We start from the raw sequence: 13,498 nt of genomic DNA, 5'->3' as shown, positions 1-13,498 counted from the left end.
CATCCTAAAGGATGAATCCATACAACACAGGGACCGGAACTGACTCACGTTTGAATACAAAATAGGCCGTTCGGGGAATGCATATTTCCGAATACATGGAAAAGTGAGTGGACAGAAGAATGTGTGGGTGCCAAAGTCTTTATCCAAGGACCTCTCACTGGAGTGCTGGGCATCACCTTAGAGCAAGAGGGAAGGAAAGAGGAAGGGCCAGTGGGAGAGGAGGAAAATGTGAGCGAGGAGGAGGAATGAATGAAAGGAAGAAAGGGAAGAAGGAAGAAAAGAAAGAAGGAAGGGGAGAGGGAAGGAAAATTGTACCCCCCACATTCACATCTAGTCTAATAAAGATGTAACTGGATTCAGACTCCTAGGGGTCACATCTTAGGTCTGTCAATTAAAAGAAAGAAAACTTGAGTCATCAGAAGAGCAAAATACAGCCTCGGTGATGCCCAAATTAACTTCTGAAAAAGACATCTCCTCCCGCAGCTAGGAGGAGTTGGCCAGTGAGTCACTTTCACAAAAGGAGACTTGTGGAGCTGTCTCAGCATCACTGGGAAGCTGAGCTGGGAGAAGTCCAAGGTCAAGGACAGAGGTGGCAAAGGAATAGTGTCTCCTCACTAAGTGGGGGTGGAATTGCACTGTGGGATGCTCTGTGCAATGAAAGCTCTGGAAAGACAAGAAGCCCTGCATTCTGAAGTGGTCCTCACTGCTCTTGGCCTTGGAGCAGGTGGGCTGGCAGTGGGTCCCGTCCCAGGTAAGTCCTGGCCACTACTCTTCATTCATCTTTCCTGGTAGGGATCAGTGTGGGCACAGAGGGCCCTGAAGACTCCCAAAATGTTGTCACTCAGCCCCCTGCTTCCCAAATCCTCATTCTCAGAGAAACAGGATTAATTAGCAGCTCCTGCTGCTACTAAGTTGCTTTAGTCGTGTCCGACTCTGTGCGACCCCATAGACAACAGCCCACCAGCCTCCCCCGTCCCTGGGATTCTCCAGGCAAGAACATTGAAGTGGGTTGCCTTTTCCTTCTCCAATGCATGAAAGTGAAAAGTGAAAGGAAAGTCGCTCAGTCGTATCCAACTCTTTGTGACCCCATGGACTGCAGCCTACCAGGCTCCTCCATCCCTAGGGTTTTCCAGGCAAGAGTACTGGAGTGGGGTGCCATCGCCTTCTCCGAATTAGCAGCTGCTGACCCTCAGTCCTGCACTCAATGCCATTTTAAGCGCTGTCCACAAATAATCTCATTTAACTGTCACGATAACTTTCCAATGTAGATAAGCAGTTGGCTTTCAGAGATACTAAATCTATGTATTTCTGCCACAACCAAGAGCTTTTCTTTGGGCCAATGTAAGAGCTTGCAGTTAAGTACTTTCTCCACTAAGAGGCGTGCTCATCTCCCGTTAAAAGTGCGGGTCAGGCTTCCCTGGTGGTTCAGATGGTAAAGAACCTGCCTGCCAATGCAGGAGACATGAGACTCAGGTTCTATCCCTGGGTTTAGAAGATCCCCTAGAGAAGGGAATGGCTATCTACTCCAGTATTCTTGCCTGGAGAATTTTGTGGACAGAGGAGCCTGGCAGGCTACAGTCCATGGTGTCGCAGAGTCACTGCTAAGAGACTAACACTTTTCACAAAAGAAGTTTGTCCTTTTCACAAAAAGGACAAAGCAGAGGGATCGCTTTCAATGCCCTGAATATATTCTAAACGTTGTTCCTCTTGGTGGTAAAACGGGCTCACACTCACAGCTGTGGCACCCAGTGCTCACTGAACACTTTAACTGACTTCGTTCCTGTTCACGGTCATGTCAAAAGCACTGGTCTTGACTACTTTGCTGGAAATGGAGCTGTGACATTTGGTGGGAAAGAAAAATGAATAGATTCACCCGTTTGGCTTAGCAAGCATCCTCCTTCCCAGCCTTTTCCCCTAAATTTCTCAAATTACCTTTTCCACCCAGGGAAACGTGTCTGGTGGCTGAATCAACTTGACTCCAGTTGCAAAAGGGAAAGAGAGAGAGAAAGAAGGGAAGAAAGGAAGGAAGGAAGGGTTGAAATCCTATCCAAGCTGATCAGAATGAATTCTGACGGCCCATTTTCATGCAACATCCGCTTAGAATTATATTGCGGATCTGGAAAAATCTCTGGAAGCGTAAACCGGGAGAGCAGGAGATCCTCCGTTAGCGATCGGTTACCCGACCCTGTACGGATAAACAGAGGCAGGAGGTGTGCAGAAGTAGAGTGTTGTTTTTACAAAGGATGCTTCGGCAGGAAACTCGACATACACAGAGGAGTTAGCAGAGGGACTGTGGAAGTTCCCTGTTTGGGCTGATCCAGCAAGACCACAATTAAACCAAACAAACAAGCTCACCAAGTTTATCTCCAGATTTCTGTTTTAGCCCCGCCCTGCTCTTGATGACTCAACCATGCGCTATCCTGGTTTAAACTTGACCCTGCAGCCAGAGTTCCCAGGCTGGTGTCTGTGGCCACAAATGACTAAATTTAAAAGCTGTGCCCTGCATGTGCTCCAGGGTTGCCAGCTCTCACAGACAGATCAAGTATTGTTTAGGCTATCCCTAAATTCCACTTGAAGACAGCAAATTGTTAACTCAAGCACCAGGTCAGGGGCTGCTCTGCAGTAGCAGCTGAGAAGCCAGCTCAACAAAGTAATCCCAGGTCATTTGGTGGAGTGGAGGGCGGAATGTGGGAAACACACTGAAGAGACTGTGGAGACACTGGCTCCCCTTTTACTTACTAGCCTGTGGCCTTGGCCATGAATCTGACCCAGGTGGTAAAGAACCCATCTCCCAATGTAGGAGACATGAGAGACACAGCTTCAATCCCTAGGTCGAGAAGATCCCCTGGAGGAGGGCATGGCAAGCCACTCTAGTATTCTTGTCTGGGGAATCCCATGGATGGAGGCGCCTGGAGGGCTACAGTCCATGGGGTCGCACACAGTTGGACACAGCTGAAGGGACAGCATGCGTGCATGCATGCACTGGATTAAAGATGTGAAGTTCCAGTGTCAAATCTCCCTTTCATCCTGTACATCACAAGTAAATGGTTGTTTTAGGATTGACTGTCGTAAGATAAATGAAACCAGGGGTTCCCCTTGTACTAGTTTCATATTCACTTTGTTTTAAGGGTAAGTTTATTTATTGACAGCCCCCTTCCTGCCCCCACCACCCGCCGCCTGGCACAAATCACAGCACAAAAAGTAAGCAGGGATGGCATTCAGTAATCCCTCACCTCGGACCAGGTCTTAGGCTGAGGGCTTGTCACACAGGGTCTGCATCCTGGAGCCTGGGACAAGAAGGCTATGCAATCTTTACTGCTGCCACTTTCCACAATGCCTCCCATTCTCCTGGCCTCAGTTTACTCATCTGAAAAAAGGGTCAGACAGAAGCAAGATCGAGTGATCTCACAGAACTCTCTAAAGACAACTTTTATGAAATTTCCAAGGCAGAGCTCTTTCAATAAATCTTCGTTAAATAACAAAGAGAAAACCAGGTGTTTAAATGCAACACTTACTTAAGATAAAACACACACACACACCAACAGAAAACAAGCAACCCACTGTATGCAGCAGTTAGTCAACATGACTCACTAATATTTTGTCTGTCACTGACCAGGCCACTAGCCTCTCTTGGAACCAACACCAGCAGCTCCTGTTCATCTCCAACTAGGCTGTCAGCAGCTCAGGGCCGTCCTTGCCAAGGTGTGACCCAAAAGATGCCCAGGGCGCACACGGCTGGCGCCCCCTTCCTACCCTCTGCCTGGGGAGCCGGTTGGCATGGTGACGCCTGAGACATTCTTCACTCCCTTCCCTTTCACTCTATTATCACTGTGTGAGATCTTGCCCCAGAAGAACAGAGAAATCCTGAGGGTGAGGTCTGATGTCAGGGGAAAACAAGCAAGTCTTTGTCAGGCCGTTCAAGGAGGAGGCCCAGCCCGGGCTCTCCAGCCGCACACAGAGGGGCTTGTGCTTGCTCTGCCCAGAGCCGGGGGGCCCTTCATTGGGGCATCCTGAGCCCTCTTCCTCGCCTGACATCGGAGCTGAGCATAGTGAATGGATTTCCACTTGGCGAGCAGGTATTTCACACCCAAAGGGCTTAAAGCAGAGCTTCCACCCATAGCCACACCAGAAAACTACCCACAAGAAATCCACCCTCTAAGCTGTTCCTGCCACTCAGCACGGTAGCCCCTTCCCTATTTATCCTTAGTCAGCTCCTCCATCCTTCTCTCCGCCTACTTTCCACTCTCCCAGCCCAGGCTCCCGCCTTCATCTCCTCCTTGCTACTCCCTCCTCTCCAGACTCCCAGCTCCTCTGAGAAGCCACTTGGTTCAAGGAACTCTCCAGCCTCTGGTCTCCTACGAGGCTTCACTTGTTCCATTGGACAGAAGGAGGTGTCGCACACTCATGACGTCTCACTGTGTTTATTGTGTTGCTAACTTAGCTTTGAAATGCCATCATCTAGGAAAAGTTCTGCTTGGGGGTGGAGGGGAGTGGATTTCTCCTGGTGGCTCAGACATTGCAAGAATCTGCCTGCAATGCAGGAGACCACAGTTAAATTCCTGGGTGGGGAAGATCCCTTGGAGAAGGGAATGACAACCCACTCCAGTATTCTTGCCTGGAGAATTCCATGGACAGAGGAGCCTGGCAGGCTATAGAATCCATGGGATGACAAAGAGTCGGACATGACTGAGTGACTTTCATTTTCACTTTTTCACAGGACAAGTTCTGCACGCAGGAGATGCCTAATAAACAGCCATTAAATTATTGAACACACAGCTCATCCCAGAAACGGAACTGAATATTGAAGTGAGGTTTTAGCAAGGAGATCAAACCAGTCAGTCCTAAGGGAAATCAACCCTGAATATTCATTTGGAAGGACGGATGCTGAAGCTGAAGCTCCAATATTTTGGCCACCTGATGCGAAGAGCCGGCCACCTGATGTGAAGAGCCAATTCCCTGGAAAAGACCCTGATGCTAGGAAAGATTGAGGGCAGGAGGAGGAGGAGGGGACGACAGAGGATGAGATGGTTGGATGGCATCATTGACTCAACGCACATGCGTTTGAGCAAATTCCAGGAAATGGTGAAGCACAAGAAAGCCTGTGTGCTGCAATCCATGGGGTCGAAAAGAGTTGGATATGACTGAGCGACTGAACAACAAATTGCCCCAGAACCCTGGCTAGCAGCAGGGTCAGGGCAGAGAGAGTGGCCTGGCAGGAAGGGGAACCCGCACGGCGCTGATGGACAAAGCTGTGCCCACATGGACGACTCCGCAGGACCCCTCTGTCCACCAGTTTGCAGCCTGCTCCTGCCCCTGGCTTCCTTCCTGCTTTCCAGGTCAGTTGCAGACTCCCTCCTGGCACTTCTGGGCTGGCAGCTTACAAGTGACCGGGGAAGAAAGGAAGCTTACCATCAGGGCCAAGCCCAGCAACTTGAACTTCTCCGGGCTGGACGACTGAGCTGCAAGGAGGATGGGGGGATGGAACGGGGTACAGAACATGGAAGCAGCTACACTGAGGCTCCTGGCCGAAGGCTGGGATGACGGGGTGCAGCTGAGCCCTCTGTGTACTCCGTACTGGCTCGGCTCTTCTGGTTCCAGGGCTGGGGGAGGCCCTCCAAGAGGAAGTGGGGACTCTCGTTTCTCACCTTCTGAAGCTTTCTGGTGGTGATGATGCGAATTCGAGTCCTACACAGGGGTCCTATGGGACTACCGGGGAATTCAAGGACCCTGCTTGGGGACAAGTTCAGAAACAGGAGTTGGACAATCAAGCCCAATACCCTCCTAGTGATGATGGAGGAGGGCAGGGGTGTCCAGGGTCAAAGGTATGTCCATGCCAGGCCTGGACTAGAACCCAAGTTCACCCTGATGTCTTCCTTCATCCTATCCCTCCTTCCCTTCCTCCCTACTCCTCCTCCTCCCTCCCTCCCTCCCTTCCTTCCTTCCCTCCTTCCTTCTTCCTCCCCCTGCACAGCAAGGTATAGTGTGTTGCCAGCACCAGAGGGATCTACAGAGGATTTCCGGGCACACGTATCCCTGACTCCACGATGAATTTCTGCTGCAGTCTGAAGCCCTATTTATAGGCTTCCCCGGTGGCGCAGTGGTAAAGAACTCTCTTGCCAATGCAGGAGATGCAGGAGACATGGGTTTGATCCCTGGGTTTCAAAGATCCAGGAAATGCCAACCCCCTCCAGTATTTCTTGCCTGGGAAATCCCACGGACAGAGGAGCCTGGTGGGCAACAGTCCATGGCGTCACAAAGAGTCGGACATGACTGAGCGCACGTGCACACTTTCCCCTATTCATAGACAGGGTGACACACAGCATGGGGCTGTGGGAGAGGCAGTCAGAAGAGGGCCTGAATCCTGACCAGCTGGTAGTTGTGGGCCTCGGGCGAGATGCTTCCTGAGCTGCGGGCTCCTCTGCCGTGGCCAGTATCCAGGCTCCCTCCGGCTGTGCTTCTGAACGTACAATACTATGACCCTCAGTGACCTTGGCACATCGGGGATGTGTGCACGTCAGCAAGGTCAATTCTCACCCGCATCCATCTTCAGACAGCAAGCATGCCTGAAGGTCATGGGCACCAGGCTCTGTGTTCAGTTAAAACAAATTCTATCTAATATGAGTGTGCGCATACTTGTATGTTGGCTTCCCAGATGGCATGGTGGTAAAGACTCTGCCTGCCAGTGTAGCACCCAAGAGATGCAGGTCTGAACCCTGGGCTGGGGAGATCCCCTGGAGTAGGAAATGGCAACCCACTCCCGTGTTCTTGCTGCAAAATTCCTTGGACAGAGGAGCTTGGCAGGCTACAGTTCATGGGGCTGCAGGGAGTTGGACACAACTGAGGGACTATGCACGCGTACACATACACGTATATACATGCACTTTCTTATATATCAGACCCACCTACACAGGAGAATGTGCATGTACATAACATCTATATCTATTTTTTTTTCGAAGAGAAACATAGGACAGATACAGTTTCAAAAATCTCCTGTCTCCTACTTTCTACTTCTTTTCTTGGTCCCCTTTATCCAATTCTGATCACTAACAAGCTCCATGCAGTCAGAGAAGGGATGAACTCGAATTAGTCAATGATTATTTTTAGTCTCTGTCGGGAATGAGGTGGGAGGATGAGGAGGTAGCCACTAATGCTTTTCTGCAAAGCAGAGCTGAGGCATTATCTGTGCTACTTCCTCCCCAGCGTCATCACGGAGGACTGAGTGCTCACCCTTATTTATAAGAGTGCTGCTCTGTACTTTCTCCCAGCCCCCAACTCCTACTCATCCTTCAAAACCTAGCTCACATGGCCCCTCTTGGAAGAATTCCCTGACTTGCCTGAGCAGAGGGCAGGCTCCCTCTCTGCACCCACATCACTTTGTCTATGCTGAGGCTCTTGCCCACCATCTGCTCCTGTTACTGCGGGTTCCTCTGTCTTTGTCACGAGCTATGAATTACTTGGGAGGCTGACCGGGCTTGATTTGTCTGCATGCTCCCAGGCCTAGCATAGTGCATCGTGAGGGTTCAGGTATTGTCTGTTTAAGGCATGTGTACAATTCCATTCACCTGCTGGGCAAGACTGGAGGCAGGAGAAGGAGTCGATAGAGGATGAGATGGTTGGATGGTACCACTGATTCAATAAACATGAGTTTGAGCAAGCTCCGGAAATCAATGAAGGACAGGGAAGCCTGGTGTGCCGTTGTCCATGGGATCGGAAAGAGTCGGACAGAACTGAGCGATTGAACAACAATGACAACAATGATTCTAAAGAGAACACTCTTATTTTAGTGCTCATCAGAGAGCAAGGGTTCAGAAATGGGTATCACCACTTGCTTACTGACTGGAAAAAACAGATCGAGATCTCAATTCCGTTATTTCTACTAGAACAGCATGGCCTGTTGCCAGCCACTCTCTCCCATCAGAGACAAGACTCGTGTTCTAGCCATTTCCCAGGAATCTGTGCACCAAGACGCAGGTGCAGAGCCATCAGCACTCACCATCCCCAAGGACCTCATGGTGGAAAGGCTGGGCACCCTCACAAGCATCTCACTCAGTTGATCTGTATGAATTTGTTTTACAGCTGAGGTATGATCATATACTATTACAAGAAACAGACGTAAAATCAGCACTTTACAGAACAGGGAGTCAAATAAAAGTTGACCCTTTGTTTTGTAAAACTTCCTCATCAGGTCCATCCATCTTCACTTAAGGTTCTGTTACCAGCTCTGAGCTGTCCTCAGGATTCACCCAACCCTCTCGGCCTGACATTCAAGGCCCCTGGTTAGTCCTCCCACCTTCTGTCTCTGAATGAGTCTTTCTCGCTCAGACTCACCTCACCTTCACAGCCACAGGTCCTCCAAGAGGCAGCCCTTGTATACGCCTCTCTTCTGCCTGGAAATGCCCAACCTTTCCCTGAAGTTTCTCGCTCTCCCTGCTATTCACCTGGCAGACTACTCCTCTCACTTCCAGGACACAGTGGAGATAGTGTGTCCCTAGGAAGCTTCCTCAGCTATGCCCCTCATTCTGCTTACATTCTCCCAGGAACAGGGAGCTCACTACCTCAAATGCTCCATCTCTTGGCTCCCTCACACCCACTCTCATCTGATAAGTGGTGTGCTGTATAATTACTAGCAGGCTTCTCAGGAAAACCATAAACCACCCGAGGGCAGGGACTGGATCTCAGCATCTTTTCCCCAGGTGTCTAGCGCTGGTACCAACACAGAATAGGCACTCACAGGTTTGCTGAATGGATTGGTCCTCCCTCAACCCAAAAGGCCAGGCTTGGCAACAGTCTAGGTGAATGAATTCCAAGAGAACTGGTACCAGCGACTTGCAGGAGGTACCAGCAGAAAATTCCTACTCTGGCAAATTGCTTCCAAAGTAACCAAATTTGGATAACTGCTCACTTGGACTGATTTATCCATGCATATTCTGCAAGCAGCCTTGAACGAGTGCCTGGCCACAGGCTCCTAGAACGGAGCCAAGTCTCATTTATCTCCAGAGTCTCACTATCGAGTGCCCAATGCAGGTTTGGGAATGAATGGTGAGTACTCTATTGAGCAAGAATATCCATCTTTATTTCTATTGCAGGATGTTTCAGGGATGAGGCCCTTGAGATATTCTGGGGAAGAAGGAGGAAGGGTAGAGGTGGCTCTGGAAAAGTCAACCAGAACATAAAAGCCCAAGTCTTCACAGTGGCTCACAAGGTCCGCACTGCCTGCCTATGCCTCCTGTCCTCACCTCCTTCCTCTGTCCCTCGTTCCTTCTGTTCCAATCCTATTGGCCACTTGCAGTTCCTTGTAGCCCAAGCACATCCCTACTTCACAGCCTTTGTTCCCACTTTCCTTCAAGCCTCTGTCCCCAACTTTGTTTGGATCCTGCTCCAGTGACACCTAGTCAGGGGGGCTTCCCTGGTATCCTGCTGAAAACAGGAGGCTGGGGGCTGCAGGCATACAGGCACTGCTATCACTCTGAATTGGCTTTATATGGTCATTATTTTTTGCTTTATTTTTCCCATAACACTTAATACTGCCTGGGATAATATATGCTTGTTTATTTACTGACACGCCCTTGATCCCATCAGAATGCAAGCTCAAAGGGAACAGGAATTTTGCTTTGTTTTGTACAGATCTCTAACCCCAAGAATGCCCTTGCTGTGTAGACATGCCCCTTTCATATTTGTGGAATGCATGGATGGCTGGATAAATGAATGCCCCATAAGAGCTAACAGTTGAGGAAAAAAAACCAATGCTGTGGGCCTGGACAAACACGTGCTTCAAACCTAACTGTCTCGCTGAGGGGCCAGGAAATCTCCCCCAAATCAGCTGATCCCAGCTGTAAGGACATTCGTCTGGATCTTGGAAGTACGCTGGTCTGAGGTGGGAAAGCTGCTGGTGATGAATTAGTTTTCAGCTACTATCTGATGGGACAAAGGATGTACTCAAGAGGCTGGGAGGGTGGTGAAATGTAACAGAGCAAACCTTCAAATGGTTGAACCGCAGAGGGCAGTCTGTCAAAGCTAGGAGAGGGAAGGCTGCTACTGAAGAGGAACGCTGAAATCGAGAGCTGTTAACAGTTCTCTTCTTTACTTGTGTGTGTAGACTAACCTGTCCCTAGGGTTTTGGCCACAGGAAAGGGAGCCCAATGGGGGCTCAAAGCTGTATTGAAATACCTCTGAATAAGGTTGACCAGGGAAAGTAGCTGACATTTTTTGGGGGTTTACCATCAGCAAGAACCCACGCCAATGCATTATCGTCTCCTTGGAGCCTAAGTACAAGCCTTCAACACAGCAGGGACTGTCCCCATCTTACAGTGGGGAAACAAGCTCAGGAATTTACGATGACCTAAGCAAAAATCACTCAACCAATAAATAGCAGAACTGAGATGTGAAATCAAGTCTGTCTAATTTCAAAAGCTCTTCTCCTTCCCCTGAATTATGCTACAATTCAGGGACCCCTCGGGGGAAAGAAATCATAAGAGGAAGAAAGGCAAAGAGCACAAGATAAATCAATTCCCCTAAGAATGAGAATCTGGTATAAGGAACGAGTCTAGGACAAAATAACCCCAGGACTTCAGAACTGGAAAATACCTGAGAAATCACCTGGCCTTACCTTCTGTACTGTCAAGCTTTATGAAATGCTTCTGATTTTGCTTTTCAGGGAAAAATCAAAATATGTAAGTGAAAAAGAAGAGATTTAGGAGAAGACAGCAGAAGGTAACAGCGGCAACCACGGGCGTGAGGTCATCACGGCGTATTGTCACCTCCTTCGTGACTGCTGACCTTGGATGTGTGGGTGCCCTGGGCCAGCTTAAAGGAGACGCACTGATACCCCACAGTCCCAGCGGACAAAATCAGCAGATCTTAAGTCACCTGGGAAGAATGTCAGCTTGTGTCAGGCCCATGTTCAAAGAAGACGTTCAAGTAGGTGTGACCCTCTCCCCTTCCAGGTAAGAAGAAAAGTATCCAAAACTGTCTGGGAGGCAGTGGGAGAGAAAAAAACCACCGTGCTGGCGATGAGGGAAGAGTCAAGGGGACCAGTACTCTGTAGTGGTGCACAGCGGTGCCAAATTTACCTTGAAATTCAGCTAGTTTTACCTCCCGAAATGTTATACCAAGAGAGACACCAGCCGGGCCTCTGGCATGAGACTTAAATTCATGCCAGGTCAGCTACGTCTCTCCTTGCTGGTCTTACTCTGGATGGCCAGGATGGGCAGAAAGAAACCCTCAGATGCATTCTGTAGGGACAGAGAAACCTACAACAAGAGCTCTGAGCTGCTCCCTCTCCATGTTTCAAGCTCCTCTCTTTCTTGCCTAAACACTCAGAAGACTCATGTAGCAAATGCTCCCACTCAAAATGCAGTTATAGAACCTGGGGACAGTTCACCACTTCAGAATGACAGCTACTTTGAAATACACATCAGTTCTTCATTATATCCTTGTTTTTTTCTTTTTTCTCCTTGTACATGTATGTGGTGTAAGGAAGCATGACTTCCAATCAGAGATGAGAAATCTGGCAGAAGGACCATCCTTGAGACTTCTGGGTATTCCGGAAGCCCGAATATCACAGATTCTCTGCACTAAAAATGCTGGTCATCACCATGCTGTCGGCTAAAAGCAAAGACAATTGTTTCTTACCTGGAGATCTCTCCCGTGACTCGGAGTCACCAATCCAGGCTGACGGAATGAACCAGATGAGCAGGTGTTTGGCCAAGACAAGTCTGGCTCCCCAGATCAGGGCTGTGGCCCCTGAGAGTCCTGTTGTTTCTCTGTCCCTGGTGAGTGATAATCTGCAGAAAGGGAACACAAGTCATGTTACAAGGAGAGGCCATTCCCCTTCTACTCTGGCCATAACACATTCATTTATGCAGAGTGGAGAGAGCCCCAGAATCACCGATTACCAGGGATGGAAGAAATGCAACAACCTTGTCACATGTAGTTGGGGAAACTGAGGCTCAGAGAAGAAAAGCGCCTCCCTCTTTCCTTGCCACTTGGAGAAGACTCCAGATCAGAACGTGTCTCTGACTCTTTGGCCTCTGGAATTTTAAAGCAAATTTTTAAAAAGCAGCCACATGACCCATCTGACTTCTCAAACAAGTGGTCACTGACCCTGAATGGAACTCTCTGTTTTTCTTTTTCTTTTTTAAAACAGATTTTCCAAAAGAGAGGTGGCACTTTTTCCAGAATGCTGTTTTTGTAGTTTTTTGTAGTATTACCCCCTGGGAGCGGAATGAGTAAAACAGTCCACCTCAGGCATGTGATTGGGATGGTTCTCCATGTTTCCCATTAGAAAAATACTGTTACGGAAGAGAGGCACCCATGAGCACAGTGGTGGGTGGACTTGTTTTAATGAGAGTTGTCTGTATATCCAGCCCCTAGGCCTGCTGATCTGTCTCTGTCTCTCTCTTTTTGTCTATCTGTCACTACGTATTTCAGGAAAACACAGAAATACACATGGACTCTCCTCCCATGAATATCATCCATTATGTTATTTTCCTTTTTTTAAAAAAATTAAACTGTAATTGATTTACAATATTGTGCTGGTTTCCGGTTCACAGCAAAGTTATTCAGTTATGGTGGTGGTTTAGTCACTCAGTTGTGTTCAACTCTTGCAACCCCATGGACTGTGGCCTGCCAGGTTTCTCTGTCCATGGGATTTCCCAGACAAGAATACTGGAATGGATGCCATTTCCTCCTCTAGGGGATTTTCCTGACCCAGGGATCAAACCCACATCTCCTGCAACTGAGCTACCAGAGAAGCTGATTCAGTTACACATATATACATATATGTGAGTGTATCCTTTATGGTTTATTACTGGATATTGAACATAGATCCCTGTGCTACACAGTTCACTTCAGTTCAGTTGCTCAGTCATGTCTGACTCTTTGTGACCCCAAGAACTGTAGCACACCAGGCCTCCCAGTCCATCACCATCTCCCGGAGCTTGCTCAAACTCATGTCCATCGAGTCGGTGATGCCATCCAACAATCTCATCCTCTGTCATCCCCTTCTCCTCCTGCCATCAATCTCTCCCAGCATCAGGGTCTTTTCCAATGAGTCAGCTCTCCTCATCAGGTGGCCAAAGTATTGGAGTTTCAGCTTCAACATCAGTCCTTCCAATGAATATTCAGGACTGACTTCCTTAAGGATAGACTGGTTGGATCTCCTTGCAGTCTAAGGGACTCTCAAGAGTCTTCTCCAACACCACAGTTCAAAAGCCTCAGTTCTTCGGTGCTCAGCTTTCTTTTTAGTCCAACTTTCATATCCATACATGACTACTGAAAAAACCATAGCTTTGACCAGACAGACTTTTGTCAGCAAAGTAATGTCTCTGCTACACAGTAGGACCTTGTTGTTTTATTATGTGATTTTTCTGAACACTGTACATTTGAACAGCCACTCCTCTATGCAAAACATCAAAACCAAAGAAGGGATCCCACATTTATGAAGCAAAGCATTCACATCATGTGACTCTTATAGATATAGTTTCCTAATTTATCCTCA

The 13,498-nt window shown here is 48.6% G+C and overlaps 1 protein-coding gene across 1 annotated transcript in view; it reads right to left on the bottom strand.

Moving 5' to 3' along the window:
• CYRIA (CYFIP related Rac1 interactor A) overlaps positions 1-11,754 on the bottom strand; it is a 56,123-nt gene extending 44,369 nt beyond the window's left edge. Inside the window, exon 1 of the mRNA XM_052649107.1 lies at positions 11,632-11,754. The gene's annotated coding sequence lies outside the window, so the exon portion shown is untranslated. The remainder of the gene's footprint in view (positions 1-11,631) is intronic.
• Between the last annotated feature and the right edge of the window lie 1,744 nt (positions 11,755-13,498).

The sequence above is a fragment of the Budorcas taxicolor genome, chromosome 11 (assembly GCF_023091745.1).
Source record: "Budorcas taxicolor isolate Tak-1 chromosome 11, Takin1.1, whole genome shotgun sequence".
In the NCBI taxonomy this organism is placed as follows: Eukaryota; Metazoa; Chordata; class Mammalia; order Artiodactyla; family Bovidae; genus Budorcas; species Budorcas taxicolor.
Note: the sequence above shows the minus strand (reverse complement) of the source record. Positions and strands in the feature narration are given on the sequence as shown.